The sequence below is a fragment of the Lampris incognitus genome, chromosome 1, assembly GCF_029633865.1.
Source record: "Lampris incognitus isolate fLamInc1 chromosome 1, fLamInc1.hap2, whole genome shotgun sequence".
Lineage (NCBI taxonomy): Eukaryota > Metazoa > Chordata > Actinopteri > Lampriformes > Lampridae > Lampris > Lampris incognitus.
The window spans coordinates 57,019,969-57,036,689 of NC_079211.1; the positions used below are offsets into that span (position 1 = coordinate 57,019,969).

General features: G+C 42.4%; 1 long non-coding RNA gene across 1 annotated transcript; it reads left to right on the forward strand.

Moving 5' to 3' along the window:
• The first annotated feature begins 685 nt into the window (after window positions 1-685).
• On the forward strand, window positions 686-15,025 carry LOC130118486 (uncharacterized). Its single transcript, XR_008810761.1, has 5 exons — window positions 686-1,116; window positions 1,626-1,723; window positions 10,294-10,497; window positions 10,615-10,680; window positions 14,593-15,025. It is a non-coding gene; the product is annotated as an uncharacterized LOC130118486 (long non-coding RNA).
• The last annotated feature ends 1,696 nt before the right edge of the window (window positions 15,026-16,721 follow it).

The following is a 16,721-nucleotide window of genomic DNA, read 5'->3' on the forward strand; positions in this document are numbered from 1 at the left end:
CTCTCTCTCTCTCCACACACACACACACACACACACACACACACACACTCACACAGATGGACAGATAATAATTTCCATATGGTATGTCAGTAGGCTGTGTCGTCAGCCTCCCAGAACAAAAGGTCCAAATTTAGAAGAAATATGAAAATTAACAAAGGACGTTTCCCTCTAGTACAGAAACATGAACCCCTCCTCTCCTCTTCTCCTCTTCCACTCTACCTTTCCAATTTTGTTTCCCCCTTTCCCTTTCCCATCCTTTCCTCCCTCTTCTCTTTTATTGCTCTCCCTTTTTTCCACTTTGTTGCTCTTCCTCATTCTCATCCGTTCCCTCTTTTCCCTTTCTCTGCTCTATTTGTCCGACTTTATCTCCATTTCCTGCTACGCCCAATCTCCCTCTTCCCCTCTCCTCTAACTTCTATCATTCCACCTTCTACTTTCTTCTGTCCCTTCTTCTCTCTTCCTGCCCCCCCCCATCCTTCTTCGCCCCTCTCTATCCACCCCCCTCCTTTCTTGAACAGATTCCACAGGTCCCTGGCAGATATGACGGGAGTCCCCTAACGACAGCCAATCAGATGGCTGTGAGGCCGTCCCTGCAGCCGGCCCCTCCCCTGGTAACCATAGAAGGAAAGCGAGCTATGATTCCTTTAACAGGCTTGCTGGTTCTGCAGTGATAAAAAGGGGGGAGAGAGACCTGACTGTTGTCTCACAGAACATTCATGCTGAACCTGTTGAAACATCTGCTCATCAACTTCATCCTGTTCAGCTTCACATTTTGAGTCGTCTTGTTTAGATATACTAAGACCTGTGAGTATGTAAATCTTTTAAGAAGATTTTTACAGAACTTTATTACATTTTCATTTTAGGAAAATAATTTACCAGCCAAGAAAACAGCCAAAGAAGTCAAGGAACAACAAAATGTATCCAGCAAAACAGCCAACCATTGGAGATGAAAGCCAGCCATCCAGCAAGCCAGCCACACAGTCTAAAAGCTGAGGGTTATCCTGCAAGTCAGTGCCACTTGCCAAAACACCATAATTCAATCCACCGGTTAACCAACCTACAAAGTAGTCAAGCCAGTCACAGAAGTCACAGGAGATGACAGCGCCCTGATTACAGGTATATACTGCATTGCATTTACATTTACTGGTCTCTCTCACATAGTGGGGAAAAAGATAACATTGGTATTTAAATCAGGATCACGCTTAATGATAACACATTTTTTCTGAATTACTGACATATGTTTGACATTTTCAAGTTATTTTTATTGTTCTCATATGCACCTTCTGAAACAGCTCAATTTAAAAACTAAATTGACCTCAGCACGGCAATAGGAAAAAAATAGATTTCCCACTATTTGGTGAGTCTCTAAATGGTAATTATGCAATCATATTTAGAATTTTTTGCAATATTCTTTCCATCGAGATGAGATTTTCCCTTCCATACTGGAAAACCTGAAACGAACCAGGCAGTTTGTGAGTGGGATGCACTTTGGTGACTTGTACCAAATTAGCTAGTGAGCATAGCTTAGTGAACACAAGTCACCAAAGTGGCAAAGAAAAAAATACTGGTCATGACTACTCACTTTCATCATGTTAAAATTATGTCTGTGTATCCTGTAATCTCAGCCATCATGACTGAACAAGGAAGAGACGAAGAGCAGAAGAGAAGATTACAGAGGACCAGTGGGCAAGGGCAGCAGAGGGCTCACAGCAGATACATACAGGTAAGACACTCATTGCATGGATTTTTATATTTTTCCACTGAATTGCTCCTAGAGCTCAAAACTTGACAAATACACCCGCACATGCACATGTATTTACTGTCACTGAATGTTATTAATTTTTACTGTACACATCTATCTGCCCAGATATTTTGTCATGGTTCCATATGAGTTTGACTGTGTGGAAGGTTGTAGCAGGGCAGATTGCGGGGCAGCAGGGATTGAGACATATATCATTGGGGTCAACCATTCTAATGTCCCTTTCAGGAGAACAACCTACTGCTTCGGTGACCAAAATTAATTGTTACATGCACAAATGAGTCCTGTTTCTAAAACAACCAGGATTCAAAGTTATGAACTTGTGGAAAGATGATCTCTCTAGAGCCATATAAAACAGCCACTGGTACAAGATTATTTATGTTGTTACCTCAGAGATTGATGTTAACATGCAAGGATCTTAACTCTTAAGAATAACTTCATTTAGTTATGTAAAGAAAAAGTCCAGGGTGGGACATTAACCAAGCTTCCACCTGGCCATGACTGGAGAATTTTGTCTCTTGCCTGCAAATTTATGAATCTATTATTTGCTTTGGCAAGTGACGGAAGTGTAGTTTAGGGAACATTTCTATTCAAGCAATCAGAAGTGCTGGGGAATCAGATAATTTTATAGAATCCACTGACCCCATGTCCCCCTGCCCTGCTAGCAGCTCAGCTTAACATGGTATAGAATCCACTGACCCCATGTCCCCCTGCCCTGCTAGCAGCTCAACTTAATATGGTATAAAGAGTGAGGAAAGTAGAGGAGGAGAAATAGTAAAGGAGGAAGTGCTGCATTTGTTTACAGAAGAGGCAAAGGTCTGGAGGGCCCTAGACCGGAGGAACTTTCACATAACTCCTCCGCTACCCCACCCCCCCACCCCCACCCCACACACACGCGCACACACACACACACACACACACACACACACACACACACACACACACACACACACACACACACACACACACACACACACACACATCACCCTTCCTCTAAGGGACAGCGTTCTCAGGGTCAATTTCACATGAGAGTGAGGGGAGAGAGGGGAGGATAGGGAAAGAGGAGGAAAGCACGGGGGTTCGGGGGTGGGAGTTGTATTCCTCTAGGGCTGGTGAGGCCTCAGTTCCCATGCCATAAATAGAAACATACTTTTTTTTTGCACACAGATATGGCCAAACTTAAGCAGATTGCGTTGTTATTTGGCTAGTCCTTCCCTTTCTACCGTTGGATGTGTGGGGGTGCAGTGAGACTGGAGTTAGGTTTAGGACTTAGGTTTAGGAGTTGGGTTTAGGAGATGTGTTTAGGAATTGGGTTTAGAAGTTAGGTTTAGGAGTTTGGTTTAGGAGATGTGTTTAGGAATTGGGTTTAGAAGTTAGATTTAGAAGTTTGGTTTAGGAGATGTGTTTAGGAATTGGGTTTAGAAGTTAGATTTAGGAGTTTGGTTTAGGAGATGTGTTTAGGAATTGGGTTTAGAAGTTAGATTTAGGAGTTGGGTTTAGGAGTTGGGTTTAGGAGATGTGTTTAGGAGTTAGGTTTAGGAATTGTTTTTAGGAGTTGTATTTAGGGATTGGGTTTAGAAGTTAGGTTTAGGAGTTGGGTTTAGGAATTGGGTTTAGAAGTTAGGTTTAGGAGTTGGGTTTAGGAGTTGTGTTTAGGAGATGTGTTTAGGAGTTGGGTTTAGGAATTATGTTTAGCAGTTGTATTTAGGAATTGGGTTTAGAAGTTAGGTTTAGGAGTTGGGTTTAGGAGTTGTGCTTAGGAGTTGTTTAGTAATTGTGTTTAGGAGTTGGGTTTAGGAGATGTGTTTAGGAGTTGTGTTTATGAAGTGGAGCCTCATGAGACAGGACAGTCGAGTCAGACAGGAAGCACAGGATGAAAACAGTAATAAGGGAAGACATGCAGCGAAGGACCCATGGTGGATTAGAAACGCGGTTGCTGTGATCAGGTCCGAGGCTGCATGGTACATGCTTGACCTGCTGACCCACCCGGTTATCCCGCTCGTCTTTTACACTAAACAATTCAGCCGAATTCAGTCACCACTTGTTTAAATTGGTAGCACCTCCATCATCCTCATGACCAGTGTGGTGCAGGTAGTGTGTAGCCAGGTGTGTAGGGAACAGCATCGCTTTTAACCTGCTGGCTGCTGATGGAGAATAGCTGCAGACAACACCTCTGTGTTTACAACCAGGGAAACAAGACAACTGACTTTATGTTGGCTTTGTTGTCCATAAAACTGAACATATGTTGGGGATTTGTTTCTTGATTTTCACGTGATGTTAATAAATTGTTGGATTATGAGGTTTGCTGTTCTTTGTTGTAACAATAGTGGGTCTGTGCAGTTTATAAAGTACACAAAATTCAGTGGTATAACACCATTAACTGCTGGAATACAGCAAAATATTAATGTAAAAAACCCCTTCTTCGTTTTACTTTGTAAGATTACTTTTTGGGCAGTTTGGTGTGTAATAGACAGGAAGTCAGTGCACGTACCTGGCAGAGCCTCTCAGGATGCCCATGATAATGACGTGTTCATATCTACATACCAGTATCAGTACCTCTCAGGATGCCCATGATAATGACATGTTCATATCTACATACCAGCATAAGCATCTCTCAGCATGCCCATGATAATGACGTATCCATATCTACATACCAGTATCAGTACCTCTCAGGATGCCCATGATAATGACATGTTCATGTCTACATACCAGCATAAGCATCTCTCAGCATGCCCATGATAATGACGTGTCCATATCTACATACCAGTATCAGTACCTCTCAGGATGCCCATGATAATGACATGTTCATATCTACATACCAGCATCAGTACCTCTCAGCATGCCCATGATAATGACATGTTCATATCTACATACCAGCATCAGTACCTCTCAGGATGCCCATGATAATGACATGTTCATATCTACATACCAGCATTAGTACCTCTCAGGATGCCCATGATAATGACGTGTTCATATCTACATACCAGTATCAGTACCTCTCAGGATGCCCATGATAATGACATGTTCATATCTACATACCAGCATCAGTACCTCTCAGCATGCCCATGATAATGACATGTTCATATCTACATACCAGCATTAGTACCTCTCAGGATGCCCATGATAATGACGTGTTCATATCTACATACCAGCATCATGGGCAGTACCGGAGTGTTCATGGGTAGTACCGGAGTGTTCGTGGGTAGTACCGGAGTGTTCGTGGGTAGTACTGGAGTGTTCATGGGCAGTACCGGAGTGTTCATGGGTAGTACTGGAGTGTTCATGGGCAGTACTGGAGTGTTCGTGGGTAGTACTGGAGTGTTCGTGGGCAGTACTGGAGTGTTTGTGGGCAGTACTGGAGTGTTCGTGGGCAGTACTTGAGTGTTCGTGGGTAGTACTGGAGTGTTCGTGGGCAGTACTGGAGTATTCATGGGTAGTACTGGAGTGTTCGTGGGCAGTACTGGAGTATTCATGGGTAGAACCGGAGTGTTCATGGGCAGTACTGGAGTGTTCAGAATGGTGTGCTGAACAGCACGGGCAGGCAGGAGTTGTGCTAAACAGCTTCATGGTTCAGGATGTCATGTTGTAAGACACACACAGGCTGTCTGGCTACACAAACAACACACACATTCCCTTTCCATACATCTCTGAGTTAACATAGAGGCAAGTTTCCCAAACCACCAGAGTCTCTCTGCCTCTATAACACACACACACACACACACACACACACACACACACACACATACACACACATGCACGCACACACATACACACACATGCACGTACATACGTACACACACACGTGTACACACACACACACACACACACACACGTACACACATATACACACATGCACACACACACACGGTGGTCTGTGTGTGTGTGAGGACATGTCCATATATGTGTGTAGTAAGGGTGAAGTCAGTGAAGAGTTGTTCTGGTGAGAGCAGTGTCTGGATTTATGTGCACTTATGAGTACTTGTGTGTACTTATGTGTATTTATGTGTACTTATGTGTACTGGTGTGTATTTATGTGTACTTGTGTGTATTCATGTGCACTTATGAGTACTTGTGTGTATTTATGTGTACTTATGTATACTTGTGTGTATTTATGTGTACTTATGTGTATTTGTGTATTTATGTGTATTTATGTGTATATGTAGTTCTGTTTTAGTAGCCACACATGTCTGTTAGACAAAGTTCATACACTGTTACAGAAGAGGAGAGCAAGATAAGAGAGGGAGAGAGAGAGACAGACAGGGAGAGAGAGAGACAGACAGGGAGAGAGACAGACAGACAGACAGACAGACAGACAGACAGACAGACAGGGAGAGAGACAGGGAGAGAGAGACAGACAGACAGGGAGAGAGACAGGGGGAGAGAGACAGACAGACAAGGAGAGAGAGACAGAGAGACAGACCGACAAGGAGAGAGACAAGCAGAGGGAGGGAGACAGAGCAAGAGAGAGGGAGAGAGAGGGAGAGACACAGAGAGAAGGGGAGGGCGAGACAGATAGAGGGAATCAGAGACAGAGGGAGAAGGAGAGAGGGGGAGAGAGGGAGGGAGAGGGAGAGTTTCCTGTGTGTGATTAATAGAACGGGGGAAAGAGAAAGACCACCATATTAGGAAATGTTTGGCTGTACAAGAGAGATGGCTCTGACTGTTATCACAGCCTGTCTAAACAGACACACTCACACACAGCCTCTTTCTCAGACACTTGTACATTCCTTCATACACACTCATGCATACAACTACATCCTGTACACGCTCTGAACACACAACCCTACATGCACAACCACCACCCGTGACAGCTGGAGCATGGAAACCAACATCAGTGTGTGCAGACATGCATGCGTATATACTCACACACGCAGACAAGAAGCTGTACCTTCGTAAAGATGGCGGCCGTACGGTCACATGTGTTTCCATGCCTACCTGTGAGCACGTTGGCCTGTGGTGATGCAGCTGTGCAGCCACAGCTGGGCTGGAGTTGTACCTTCAGCTTCAGCTGCTGCTGTCTGACTGAGCAGCTCCGCTGGCAAAGCGGCTCAAGTCGCTAAAGTACACCTGAAACTGATGAAGGGAGGGGGGCGCTGTCCTCACTCAGCCCTGCACCCCACTCTGCTGAGCCAGCCAGGGCACTGCACCCCGTAGTGTCCTCTCTCCTGTGAGACGTCCAGGTTCAGTGTGCCAGCAGAGTTTGGGGGCTGGTGGCCTACATCTTTATACAGCTGACAGGCTGAAGCAGCACGGCACGGTGTTGGTACGAAGCTGGGGATGTAGACTCTGTTGTGAGACTACTGCAACAGAAAGTTGGAGAGCAGTGAATGGGAGGCTGGTTAAAGGATGTCGGTACTAAGACATGCTGAAGAAAGTAGGACTTTTTCACTTTAATGGGACTGTTAAATAACAGCTTAACAATTCAGTCTCATGTTTATTGTATTGTATTTCTTACCTCACATGCTGTCTGGCTTGCTACACAGTACTGAGAGAACGGCAGGAGTCAGGTCAGTTTTAATTGCCCGTCCGGGGTCATGGCAAAAGTTACACTTTATTAACTGTTAATGGTTTTTATATGCAGCCCTCCAATTGCTACTCATTTGTGAATTGTAGCGTACTGATGTCACCATGTCAAGATGCCCCTGAGCTGTTACATAGAAAATGACACCCGTCACCACATGGGGTTTGTCAGTGAGACTGTGTGGAGGTGCTGCTGTTCTGCATGTTGTTTAACCTGCTGTTCTCTTCTGCATGTTATTTAACCTGCTGTTCTGTATGTTATTTAACCTGCTGTTCTGCATTTAATGCTGCTGTTCTGTTCTGCATGTTATTTAATGCTGCTGTTCTGCTTGTTATTTAACCTGCTGTTCTGCGTGTTATTTAACCTGCTGTTCTGCATGTTATTTAACCTGCTGTTCTGCATGTTATTTAACCTGCTGTTCTGCATGTTATTTAATGCTGCTGTTCTGCATGTTATTTAACCTGCTGTTCTGCATGTTATTTAATGCTGCTGTTCTGCATGTTATTTAACCTGCTGTTCTGCATTTAATGCTGTTGTTCTGTTCTCATGTTATTTAATGCTGCTGTTCTGCATGTTATTTAACCTGCTGTTCTGCATGTTATTTAATGCTGCTGTTCTGCATGTTATTTAACCTGCTGCTCTGCATTTAATGCTGCTGTTCTGTTCTGCATGTTATTTAATGCTGCTGTTCTGCATGTTATTTAACCTGCTGTTCTGCATTTAATGCTGCTGTTCTCTTCTGCATGTCATTTAATGCTGCTGTTCTGTATGTTATTTAACCTGCTGTTCTGCATTTAATGCTGCTGTTCTGCATGTTATTTAACCTGCTGTTCTGCATGTTATTTAACCTGCTGTTCTGCATTTAATGCTGCTGTTCATTTCTGCATGTCATTTAATGCTGCTCTTCTGCATGTTATTTAACCTGCTGTTCTGCATTTAATGCTGCTGTTCATTTCTGCATGTTATTTAATGCTGCTGTTCTTCATGTTATTTAATGCTGCTGTTCTGCATGTTATGTTCTGCATGTTATTTAACCTGCTGTTCTGCATTTAATGCTGCTGTTCTGTTCTGCATGTTATTTAATGCTGCTGTGCTGTCCTGCATGTTGTTTAATGCTGCTGTTCTGTATGTTGTTTAATGCTGCTATTCTGGATGTTATTTAACACTGCTGTTCTGGATGTTATTTAACACTGCTGTTCTTCATGTTATTTAACACTGCTGTTCTTCATTCTATTTAACACTGCTGTTCCTCATGCTATTTAATGCTGCTGTTCTTTTCTTCATCCTATTTAATGCTGCTGTTCTTCATGCTATTTAACACTGATGTTTTTCATGCTATTTAATGCTGCTGTTCTGTTCTTCATGCTATTTAATGCTGCTGTTCATCATGGAATTTAATGCTGCTGTTCTTCATGCTATTTAACACTGCTGTTTTTCGTGCTATTTAACACTGCTGTTTTGTTCTGCATGCTATTTAACCTGCTGTTTCTTTACCAACACATTGAGAGCCTGAGAGGAACACTGTGTGTCTGCCATGGGACTGTTCTTAATATGGAATAAACAGCAGAGAGAGAGAGAGAGAGAGAGAGAGAGAGAGAGAGAGAGAGAGAGAGAGAGAGAGAGAGAGAGAGAGAGAGAGAGAGAGAGAGAGAGAGAGAAGAGAGGAGAGAGAGAGAGAGAGAGAGAGAGAGAGAGAGAGAGAGAGAGAGAGAGAGAGAGAGAGAGAGAGAGAGAGAGAAAGAAGGAGAGAGAGAGAGAGAGAGAGAGGAGAGAGGGAGAGAGAAGAGAGAGAGGCGAGAGAGAGAGAGAGAGAGAGAGAGAGAGAGAGAGAGAGAGAGAGAGAGAGAGAGAGAGAGGTTCTTCATCCTGCCGTCTCTCCTCCTTTCCCCTGTTCTGTTGCCTTTTAAGTCTCGGGGCTGCAGATGTGACTAGAAAAGGGAATGTGTGCAGGCGGCTCAGACGTGGAGGGGGTTTGTCTTCACAGTAGCACCAGTGACAAATTATGGTTCAGCTCGGGCTGAAGGAGAGAATGTTTATCCAAAACAGCCATGAGATTTTCCACAATTCTGAAAATAAAAGCCTGCTCTCAGCCTTATAGGGAGATGTTGGGGAGACTGAAGGAGCACCGCCTTTGGGGATAAAACCCAGGGAGACTTTAATCTGTCCTTTAAGAAGCACCGTGCAGGGTGGAGGGAGAGTATGAGCTGAGCTGAAGACAAATAAGACAAAACCCAGAGAAACACAAAGAGTTAAGAGAAACTAGTACAGACTGACAGCAGAAGATATTACCTGTGTTTTATTATGACCCGTTCATGTTTTAAGTACATGTTTATTGAAGGGTTGTGTGTATGAAGCAGTATGTGTGTCATAAGGTTGTGTTGTGTAGGATGTGATCCAACACAACATAACACAACACAACACAACACAACTCCTCTCTGCTTCACTGTCTGAGATGAGGTGATGTTTAAATTACATTACTATTGCCCCTTTTCCACTACATGGTACCGGCTCGACTCGACTCGCAGAGTGTCGTTTTCCATTACCGTAACAGTACCCCCTCAGTGTAGCTGGTCTGCATTGATTCTGGTACCTGCTCCAGTTGTTTTGGAACCTCGACAAAGGTGGCACTACACAACTGGTAACAGTTACCAAAATACTGGTACTTTCCAGTAATGGCAAATGAAAAAGTTGAGTCGAGTTGAGCTGGTACCATGTAGTGCAAAAGGGGCATATGTTGAATGAGTTTATCAATCCCCCCCCCACACACACACACACACACACACAGCTAAATAGCAGAGATCCTTTCTTATGAGCTGAGCTAAGATTAAAAAGTGTTGACGGTCTACCTGCAGGAGTGTTTTCTGCAGGAGCTGAGTCTGATGTGAGCCTCAGTAATCAACACAAAAACACACTAACACCATCAAACTGGTATTCATGCTGTTACATGAGGTAGCCGTCTGTTCATTCGCACTTCTTTCTCCTTGTCTGCGTGTGTTTGTATGAATGAGTGCAGGTGCAGACAGGACGTGTCCATGTGATCCAGACTCCCACCATGACAAGTCCTGTATGATTCCCACCATGACAAGTCCTGTATGACTCCCACCATGACGAGTCCTGTATGACTCCCACCATGACAAGTCCTATATGAGTTCCACCATGACGAGTCCTGTATGAGTTCCACCATGACGAGTCCCACCATGACGAGTCCTGTATGGAGGTACTGGAAGCACTGGACATGGACAGTAGTTGGAGTAAATGACTCCTCTACCCGTCTTGTTTATGTGGTGTTTCAGATGTAAACACGGAACACTTGTTACTTGCTTCTCTTTTTCAGTGTGTCTTTTTTTTCTGACCCATGAGTTGAGATTCAGCCGTTGTTGGTCAGAAGAGCATCACAGAGGTGGGTACCACACATTAATAAACCAAAACTCTAACATACACATCTAAAATGAATTGTTTTAGACTATAAGGAATCTAAAATGACAATTCTTTTACATTATAATTCATTTGTAATTTAATTTGTAATCTTCCTGCTTCCCATTTTTAGCTAATTATTGACCAAGGCAAGCCAAATATCATGACGTCTCCTTGGAATTTGGGTGTATGACCATTTCAGTTGCTGTGAAGGCTTATGAGGACTAGATGTGTGATTTCCCTCTTTGTAGGCTGAAACCCCTATGAGTGAGTCAGAATCTAAGATAAAACAGTATAGAAGTATGAGTGAGTCAGAATCTAAGATAAAACAGTATAGAAGTATGAGTGAGTCAGAATATGAGATAAAACAGTGCAGAAGTATGAGTGGGTCAGAATATAAAATAAAACAGTATAGACGCATGCGTGGGTCAGAATACAAGATAAAGTATGAGTGAGACCAAATATAAGATAAAACAGTGCAGAAGTATGAGTAAGTCAGAATATAAGATAAAACAGTGCAGAAGGACTTCCGGTTGAGTGGCAAATTGCGTAGCCGCTACTTTTTAGGGCTCCGGCAGAATCCTTGCTAATTCCATATTTTAATGACATCGTCATTTTAAATATTATGCAAAACACTCAACTCTGTTATTAATAAATCAAAGTATTGCTAAAAATCAGTAAAACCAACGCGGATGGCGTCTAATGTTTGAAAACAGTGCAGAAGTATGAGTGGGTCAGAATATAAGATAAAACAGTGCAGAAGTATGAGTGAGACAGAATATAAGATAAAACAGTGCAGAAGTATGAGTGAGTCAGAATATAAGATAAAACAGTGCAGAAGTATGAGTGAGTCAGAATATAAGATAAAACAGTGCAGAAGGACACAGATGTACCTACCTGGTCAACAGGGGTTAGATATGGCTCCTGCTGTCATGAAATCTCTGCTGTTACTCATGACGTCACACACACACGTGTACACGTGTTACTGACACCATGTTCATACACATTCTTATGGTTTTGTTACATTTGACCTAATCATGAACACATACCTATTTAACATGCGTACAAGTCTCAGTACAACCAGCATGCTGTGGTCTGCAGCCGTGCCAGGCTGACCCGAGCCCGGTATGGAGTAACTAGTCTGAGCTGAGTGTACTGATGCAGCAACTTGTATCACATGTTATGTCAAATGAAGAACAAGACAAACTGTCCATGTCTTTTGTCTTATAGTAGAAAAGAAAATATGTGAGAGGAAGAGACGTGATATTTCAGTCTACAGTACTGACACCTGCAGTAGTTTATTCCCAGTATGGTGCTGCCGCCCGAACATGTGATTCTCCTTCTCATGCAGGTGTTTCCAGCTGTGTACTACTGACTCACATATACTGCATACGTCTCCTGATCTGGTTGTAAAAATATTGGTGTAAATGTGTACATAATTCATTGTTGGGTGATTCTTCAATTAAGGGAGTTTTTCTGTCCCCAGGGTAGATTTTCTGTCCCCAGCGTAGATTTTTAAGAAAAAAAAAAAAACAAACATTTATTTGAAAAAACAATTAGTTGTGTTAGCTGTGAAAACAGATTTGTGTGTCAGTGATGACATTTTAATAATTTTTCAGTAGGTTGAAAATTCAAATGTACCAGAATTTCACTGTTTTGGGCTCGTCCCCAACCCAGACTGTTTAACTTCCCTCTATAATAACGTCATAAAAATGGTTAAATTCATTAAAGCTTTACTTTAATTTCCTCATAATAATTCAAAAAGACACATTTCAAATTCATGTGGTTTATATGTGGTTAAATATGGCTGTCCCTCATACACGTGTCATTACCATCACACGCAACATTTCAGAGCAGCAACGTTTTTTCAAACAACAACGTGGTTGCCATGGAAACGAGAAATGCCAGAGGCGCGTGAGCAGTCATGGCAGAAGCGTGACTTTTTCATGTGCACAAATGTGAGTAATGTGAAGATGTGTATGTGCTGATCTGACAGGATGCTTATTACAAGTCACCACCAAACACCTTGCTAGCTGAGTAGTCTAATTCAGAGGTAAGACACTTCACTTAATTCACACGTATTCATTGTGCATTGTATGCTAGCTAACAAGTTAGCATAGCAAGTCCAAGACTCAGCCAACTTGTTCTCCAAAAAGTGAAAACATCACATGTCATTAGCGTCATGTCTCATTAGCCTCACGTGTCATTAGCGTCACATGTTGCTGTTACAACTTTGATAAAAGCATCAATATCAAACTTATTTTGTAGGACGATCAAAGCTATGCTAAGATATTTGTTCCACACCACTTAAGAGCTTTTGAAAAAGAAACACACAGATTTTAAAGAAATTAATTTTTTATTTTTTTCAAAATGTCAAAAGCCAAAAGTGCCCCAAATTGAAGAGTCACCCTGTTATGTGATGGTGCTGTCTGAGTCGCTGGTTGGTGTCCGTGTGAAGACAGCTTTATGTATTAGTGGCGTGTATATTGTGACTAATGTTGTTTTGTTTATATTCGTATGTTCGCCTGACAGTCTTGCGTTTCTGGTCACGTGGTATGTTGACACACACAAGTGCTGGAACAGGCATGGTGCATAAACTGTCATGGTTGATGTGTTGTTGCGTACCTGTGGCCCATGGTGCAGTGCTGCATCTCTGGTCAGTTGGTAGTCTGAGATGAAGCACTGTAGCTCGGGACAGAGGACAGAGCCAGTGTCCCGGCATGCCGTCTGCTCTCCTTGCCGACAAGCGGCAGAACTAACAGGACACACACTGCCAGTGTCCCCTTTTCTTCCTCGTCTTATACAGCAGTTACCTGCTGTTACCTGCTGCCTCGGCTGTGACGTCAGAACAGCGCCACTTAGTACAGGACATGTACTATATATATATATATATATATATATATATATATATATATACATACATATACATACATACATACACACACACACACACACACACACACACACACACACACATACATACATACATACATACATACATACATACATACATACATACATACCACCACAACACTGTAGTACAGGACATGCACTATATATATATTTATATATATACACCACCGCAACACTGCAGTACAGGACATGCACTATATATATATATATATATATATATATACATATATATACATATATATATACATACACACACACACACACACACACACACACACATACATACATACATACATACATACCACCACAACACTGTAGTACAGGACATGCACTATATATATATATATAAATATATATATACACACACACACACACACACACACACACACACACACATACATACATACATACATACATACATACATACATACATACATACCACCGCAACACTGTAGTACAGGACATGTACTGTATCTATATATACCACCACAACACTGTAGTACATGACATGTACTGTATCTATATATACCACCACAACACTGCGCAGTACAGGACCCTGTAACAGGCCGCGGAGGGGGGGGGGTTGCCCATTTCTCCTCCTCGCTTCTCCTTCTTTACTCCTCCTTTCTCCCGGGGTCCAGTTTTCCCAGGAATCCCTTGGCCAATAAGAAAAGGGGATTCCTGGAAATACTGTTCTTGGGGGTGGGGCTTATTAGCGATCACAACCTGAACCCATGCTCGTGTTTTATGTGCAACTTCTTTTACCGTGCTGTAAGTATTAACATAAATCACTGTGTAGTTCTTTACAATATGTGTACGTCTTATGTTTGAATACTGTATGTACTAGTGTTGGTTCAGGTTCAGGACTTGTGCTGAAGTACTTTCAGGTAATAAAGTAGAGATCTTCCACTTCTGTTCTGTATATTTATTCTAAATATATCCAGACGAACACAGTAAAATGTGATTTTTTTTTATGCTTGGGCAGATGACAGCCTCTTGTGAGTGTCTAAAAAGGAGAAGTAATGCTCCATGGACGTCCTGTCCTCAGGAAGTTAGCTCTCTGTCATGACACGTTGAAGAATGAGATGTCATGTACCTGTTGTTGAGGACATGCCCTAGTGCCATGAAGACATGGACACTGTGTGGATCCAGACACCATGCCGTGTGTTGTTGAATAAATACGACAACACAGCCTGCGATGTGTTTCATACAGGAAGTGTCAGTGGGTGTGGAGAGGCCAAGATGAGGTGTAAATCACAGCCACGTGCATGCAGGTTCTTCCCTACACCTCTACTGCACCTTTATTTGAGGATTTCAGTAGAAAGTAGAACCAGATGTTGATGTTTTATCACGAACAAACGTGTACTTATTCAAACAATATTTGTGATTTTGCAAATAAACTTTGCTGTATTTTATACCACGACTACATACCGTGTCTCTGAGAAGCAGCAATTAGCCAATATCATGGCAGCAGTTGACGGTGACTCACGCTTCATTGTAACTTGATGACATCATGACAAGGCTTTGTGTTTGTGTTGGTTTCGACTCATAAAAAACACTGGAGATGTGCTCTGGGGAATTACTGCCCCATAAGGTGGTGAGAGAAGCCTGATAACTCCTCCCCCTCCACCTCAGCAGAGAGCTTTTTACTGCCCAGTGGCATCTTTGGGGGATTCTTAAGTGTAAGTGTAAGTTAAGTGGGAAATTAAATCCAGAGTCCTCTGATGAATGTGGACCAAATCTGTGCAACAATAACTTATATGCTGTTGTCTGCTACACACACACACTGAGCACATCCATTCCAGACAAATATTATATATACTATAATCCAGTGAGTCAAGTAAATTGTTTACGAGACAGTACAAGCCTGTTTCATGTCATAGTGTTGTCAAAGTTGAATTGTTCAGCGATCCTGGCGTATAGACCCAGTGCTGGACCCAAATATATGCTAACTTTAGGGAGGAATAAATACACAGTGGGGCGTCAGTTCTGCGCTTACCGGAATCAACCTAGAAAGAAACTTTATTGACAGATGCACACTGTTATATACACACAGACCACATGTCAATCTCAGCGCATTTCATTGGCTGTTATCATTGTCCATCATACAGTACCCGTATGTACTTAAGTTTACCTACAAAAAGATAGATTTACTTCTACAACCGAGAGTACACTTATTTCATATATGTCAACACCCCACTTGCTCTGATGTTGTTCATCTTCTTACCTCAAAGCATCATAAGGTTTTCTACCTCGCATCATGTAACCTTTCCCTTACATGGTTACTCTCCAAACATAAACTTTGCAAACTTAATCAACTTAATTTTTGTTGCGGGTTTCATCACCACATCTGCTACCATCTGGTCTGTTGGGCAGTACTCCAGACTTATTTTTCCACCATTCACAGTTGACCTTACAAAGTGGTACTTAATGTCAACGTGCTTACATCTCTGTCTGCTGACAGGATTCTTTGCCAACGCTACTGCACCTTGGTTATCCTCGTAGACCTTTGGTGATGCCTACTGACGTCTGTCAATACCTTCTAGTAGTTGTACTAGGTACATACACTCTTGTGTAGTTGTGGCTAACGCCATATACTCTGCCTCACAAGTGGACAGTGGGCTGCTTTTTGGTTTTCCAAGAAACCAAAGGACCATTTTCGTTTAGGCTTATACAATAACCAGTTGTGCTGCGTCTGTCAGTTACGTCAGCCACCCAATCTGCATCACTGTACGCTTGTAGCCAACAGTTCTCATCGTCACATTTCCTGTAACACAACTCTTTATCAATTGTGCTTTTCAGATATCTCAGTACATGTTTTACAGTAATCCATTGCTCTTCTGTTGGCTCAGTAAAGTACTGTGACAGTTTACTTCCTACAAAACGTAGATCGGGTCTCGTACATGTAGTCAGATAGATTAGGCTACCTACTACCTCTCTGTATTTTCTGGTATCACTCAAAATTTCTGCATCATTAGTGTAGATCAATTTTTGTTCACAGGGTGTTACTCTAGGTTTACAATCTTGCATGTCAAACCTTTCTAGCATTTTCTCCACATACCTCTTCTGTGACATTCTCACACATTTATCACACTGGTCAAAATCCATACCAAG